Genomic DNA, 5,464 nt, shown 5'->3' with positions numbered 1-5,464 from the left:
CTTTGCTCTCCTTGCATTCATAATTATCACTTTGGCAGTGTCTTTTTTCTCGATGTGTCACCTCCTGTCACCTCCCTGTTGGTCTCCTTTAATCCTTATAAAACAGTTCCCGCGCTCCTCTCCCCTGCACTTCTGCCTCTCTTAACACTCTTTCCTGAATAATCTCCACGCTAACCGTCTATTCTTTCCTCGCTTGGATCTTTCCATACATATTTCAGGTCGTCGCTTAAGGGTGTTCTAGCTCCCCTTCTCTTCCTCTTCCTCTTCCTTCCAACTCCTCACTCCTCCACTCACATCTTATCCTCTCTGCAGGCAAAACAGGACGGTAATTGTTACCTCAAACGACCATTTCAGACCGCCGCTCCTCTCACATGACTGCTTCCCCCTCCTTCTCCCCTTCCTTTCCTCCTCCCTCCTATCTCCCACCACTCCCTCCCATTAGTCACTAGTGCGTAGTTCAGTCAGGGTTGCCGGTCACGGTATTATTTCATGAGGAGCACATTGGGATCCTTTCTTGCCCATAGGCACCTCTTTTTGTCCAGTCCTTGTCACCACACACACACACACACACACACACACGCGTAGTGTAGTGGTTAGCAAGCTCGACTCACAATCGAGAGGGCCGGGTTCGAATCCCGGCGCGGCGAGGTAAACGGGCAAGCCTCTTACGGCCGTATGCTCGTCTCTCAACATCATCCTTAAGTAAATACTTGGATTTCCCAAGGTAGCTCAAGACCTCCTTAGAGCTTTCCTTGAGGCATAATAGGCATTATATCATAATTTACCTATGACGAAATGGTAATCTGTTCCTATTGTGATAAAATAAGTGATTTTCAGATGTCTTTGATCTGAATATGAGGGGAAAAAACACAGATGCAAAAACGTTTACAAGACTTTGGTGCTCGAGTGAGAGAGAGAACTGAATTCGCGTTGTGATGTTTTCCTGCGTGGTGTCACGTTTACCTTTAACTAAAATATGTTTAATGAAGTGAAATGTTTAAATGTAAAACTATGTATTCAATATAAATAAGTATTACTTTTATTTGTATGTGGAAGTAGTAGAATTGAGAAATGTTCCTTTGGTAAGGCTAAACGCATTGGTTAGGTGGAGATGTGGCACCAGCGCCCATGTTCCAACGCTTTCAGCTGAGCCCAGGGAGAAGTGGAGCGAATAGATCACCAAGTCAACTGTTATCACATCTGTATTTCGTACATAAGGTAAGTACATCGATAAATACCATTACGAATCATCACCTGTACTAGGCAGCAAGGCTGATATAGGACAGTTACTCAGATATCGTGTGTATAAGGACATGCTGATCCTTAGGTGCTACACAAGGGGAAGCTTCTGGCCTCGAAAACCAGGAGTAATATATCATGATGTAGCCTAGTATGGATGATTACAGCTTGACACGTTTACATACATGATGTAAAAAAGTCAGTCTTGGGCGGCTGTTGTGCTTGTTGGTGCGTAATGTGCAGGCAGAAGGCCGTGTGTCTAAAGGCAGTATTTGATTCAGGAATGTAGAATCTTGTAGTTGAGTTATTTCAAAGATTATTGAATGATCAGGCTGCCTTGTTGAGAATAAGACAGTCTGACGAAAGTACGTGGCTTGTGCTTAAAGTAAGCACGCTATTTGCACTTTCTCTCCTTGTGGGTTGTGGCAAATTCACTTTATTTTTTCCTCATTTGGCCACACAAGTATTTTTCATTGCACGGTGTTGGAAGTGTTCTGTACAGCCACACACCTCCAGGGGGATGCGCTTGTTCTCTTTGACATAGACAAATAAATAGTTATTTATGCCCTTAAGTTATATACTCAGTAGAGGGAGAAAAAAAAAAAATATATATATATATATATATATATATATATATATATATATATATATATATATATATATATATATATATATATATATATATATATGAATGATTTAACAGCTATATATAGGTACTACCAAAGCTTTTGTTTAGTAGATACAGGTTAGCTTAGGATAGGCTAACCTAACCTAACCTGTTCTTAACACAGAGATGTTGGGTTCACTAATTAACTGTATCTGAAATGATAGTGGCTGCATCACCGCATAAAGATAATAGAAGATAGGCTTCATAGTTACATGAATCTGTTCTTTGCATTTTTTACATATTTTTGCTTTTACAGACCTCACCATGGATGAATTTACTGATATCCATGACCTGGAGGAATTAGAGGCTGTGGAAGAGCTGGGGCCTCACAGATGGCTACTGCAAGAAATCTCTTCCCTTCGACATTGATGAGCCAGAAAATGTTCAACACCATCATGATACTGCCCCACCAGTACCAGCTTCAGGTTTTAATGTAGCCCATGTCATTGAGAATCATTTCTCATTTCTGATGTGTGTGTGTGTGTGTGTGTGTGTGTGTGTGTGTGTGTGTGTGTGTGTGTGTGTGTGTGTGTGTGTGTCTTCAGTTAGTTGTATTTACCTAGTTATAGTTTTAGTTGTCTGTGACTACTGACAGCAGCCCTTTTCTGTTCCTCCTACTTGCTCTATCCTCATTTTCAATCCAAAGCTGGATGTTGCGCATACGTGCGTAACGACACCACTTGCTCTCGTGCCCACAATCTTGAATCTTCAGAATTTTCTACCATCTGGCTAAGACTTCAATGTCACTCTCTAACTAAATTCATCTGTGCTGTATACCTCTCACCTAATTCCTCTGACTATGTAAAATTCTTTGAATATTTGACTTCCAAGGTGGAGCACATCTTATCTCACTTTCCTTTTGCTGAGATCTCCATTTTAGGGGATTTCAATGTTCACCACCAGCTTTGGCTTTAATCTTCTTTCACTGACCAACCTGGTGAACAAACCTTCAACTTTGCTATCCTTCATGACCTAGAGCAGCTAGTGAAGTTCCCTACCCGTATTCCTGACCGCCTTGGAGACACGCCCAACATTCTTGATCTTTTCCTAACCTCCAACCCTTCTGCTTACTCTGTTAAACTTTCCTCTCCGTTGGGCTCCTGACCACAATCTAATTTCCGTTACCAGTTCTATCACTCCAGTGCAGCCTCAGGACCCGCCTAAGCGGAGGTGCTTCTGGCATTTTAACTCTGCTAAGTGGAAGGAACTAAGGCAGTACTATTCTGATTTCCTTGGGATGATTATTGTTTTCATGTCAGAGATCCTTCTCTTTGTGCCGAGCGCATAACAGAGGTGATTATCTCTGGCATGGAGCTATCATTCCTCATACTTTCTCTAACCCTAAAGCTAAAAGCCTTGGTTTAACTCTGCTTGTTCTCGTGCTGTCAATGATAGAGGCGGCTCACAAACGGTTCCGTAGCCATCCAACTGCTGAAACTCATGCCCTATATATTTCTGCCCGTAATCATGCCAAATCTATTCTCCAACTTAGTAAAAACTCTTTCATCAATAGAAAATGTCAAAGTCTTTCCAATTCTAACTCCTCTCGAGATTTCTGGCATCTAGCCAATAATATCTCTAACAACTTTACTTCTTCGTCTTTCCTCCTTTACTTCATCCAGATGGCTCTACAGCTGTCTCTTCTTTTCTAAAGCTGAACTCTTCGCTCAAACCTTTGCTACCAACTCAACTTTGGATGATTCTGGGCATATTCCTCCTACTCCTCCACCCTCTGACTACTTCATCCCTAAAATTAAAATTCTTTATAAAGACGTTTTCCTGGCCCTCTCTGGCCTTGATTCTCAAGGCTTACGGTCCGGATGGAGTCCCTCCTGTTGTTCTCAAAACTGTGCTTCCGAACTCACTCACTGCCTGGTCAAACTCTTTCATCTGTGTCTCTCTACTTCTATTTATCCTTCTTGCTGGAAGTTTGCTCACATTCAACCTGTCCCTAAAAAGGTGACCACTCCAATCCTTCTAATTACCGCCCTATAGCTTTGATTTCCTGCCTTTCTAAAGCCTTTGAGTCTATCCTTAATAGGAAGATAATGAGGCATCTATCAGCTCACAACCTTTATGCTCGTTTGGCCCTGTCTCCATATCTATCTACATTTGTCCAACTTTTCTTTCAGTGTGTGTGTGTGTGTGTGTGTGTGTGTGTGTGTGTGTGTGTGTGTGTGTGTGTGTGTGTGTGTGTGTGTGTGTGTGTGTGTGTGTGTGTGTGTGTGTGTGTGTGTGTGTGTGTGTGTGTGTGTGTGTGTGTGTGTGTGTGTGTGTGTGTGTGTGTTTACACTTATTTGTTATTTTATTGGTACATGATGACAAAAAAAAATAAATAAATAAAAAAAAAATAGTATGTCTAGATATGCATTTTTCTCTTGTATTCTGTATTGGTATATTTGTGGCTGTTCTCGTTGCTGATTAAGTACACACACACACACACACACACACACACACACACACACACACACACACACACACACACACACACACACACACACACACACACACACACACACACACACTAACACGAACATTGTAGGTAAATTCCTAAAACAATGTACAGTATATGTATGTGTGCATTTTTTTGTTTTGTTCATGTAGGTTCATCATGTGTGTGTCTCTGTTCATTGCCAATAAATGATCTTTTTATTATATATTTGTTTCAAATAAAATATATCCTCTACATGTGAAAAATATAGAAGTGTCCCAGAAGGCAAAAAAATAATCCAAGGAAAAAAGATAAATACATAATAGATAAGTGTGCATATGTACAATATCTATATGAAAACATGATCCATACATGAGTAGTATTACATTTTTTTGTTTTCATGTTGGTAAAATATAGATCACAGAATAAAGTGTGGCTGATGAAATGTCTGATTAGTGCATCACTAAACAAATAAATGAGGTGAAATGAGGAAGAGAATGGGTGTTGACTATTAGTAAGGTAGTTATGAGAAGAATACTATTACATTTTGTGTTTTCATGATGTTTAAATCTAGATCACATCATATTCTTAGCTGGGGGAAACCTATTTCTGCATAATGCTGGCGTTATTTCCTCCCAGGCCTTCTTGTTGTTCTGTATACTGGGAGCTCGTCGTTTAGACACAACGACAGGTCTCCCTTCAATGAGAGAGAGGAGAGTCACTCTCGTTTTCAGCTAAAAACACTAGCTAAAGGGGAATGTTTTATCTCCTCAAGGCTCAAATTCCGCGGGAGCGAGAACGTGCACATGTCGCACGCTACTCCGGTACCATAACAAAGCATTCGGCAAAGTATGTCTACTTATGTGTCTATTCATTCAAATAAGTTAATAAAAGCATCATAGCATTTACTATAGTGGCTATTTTTAATAAGGAAAAGCATATATACTGACATATACAAAATGTCAAGGACGCCAATTTTCAATAACCGAAAGCTCTAACAGTGTTACCAGATAAGCGAGTTTCAACGTTAGGTGTGATCTAGCATCACCGCAAGGTAGGGAAACATCGTGAGACGAGAATACGGCCCTTAATGTGTAGCCCTGTTCACCTAGTAGTAAATAGGTACA

The 5,464-nt window shown here is 40.6% G+C and overlaps 1 long non-coding RNA gene across 5 annotated transcripts; it reads left to right on the top strand.

The window, feature by feature from the left end:
• The first annotated feature begins 597 nt into the window (after window positions 1-597).
• LOC123503513 lies at window positions 598-2,450 on the top strand. Of its 5 annotated transcripts, none has more exons than XR_006674491.1 (3): window positions 598-648; window positions 1,088-1,218; window positions 2,163-2,450. It is a non-coding gene; the product is annotated as an uncharacterized LOC123503513 (long non-coding RNA). The 5 variants fall into 5 exon arrangements; XR_006674493.1 differs by lacking the exon at window positions 598-648 and adding an exon at window positions 670-724; XR_006674494.1 differs by lacking the exon at window positions 598-648 and adding an exon at window positions 684-702 and having other exon boundaries at window positions 1,106-1,218.
• Window positions 2,451-5,464: the final 3,014 nt, after the last annotated feature.

Source organism: Portunus trituberculatus, chromosome 14 (genome assembly GCF_017591435.1).
Source record: "Portunus trituberculatus isolate SZX2019 chromosome 14, ASM1759143v1, whole genome shotgun sequence".
Taxonomy (NCBI): Eukaryota; Metazoa; Arthropoda; class Malacostraca; order Decapoda; family Portunidae; genus Portunus; species Portunus trituberculatus.
The sequence above is the reverse complement of the archived record's forward strand: the minus strand, read 5'-3'. Positions and strand labels throughout refer to the sequence as shown.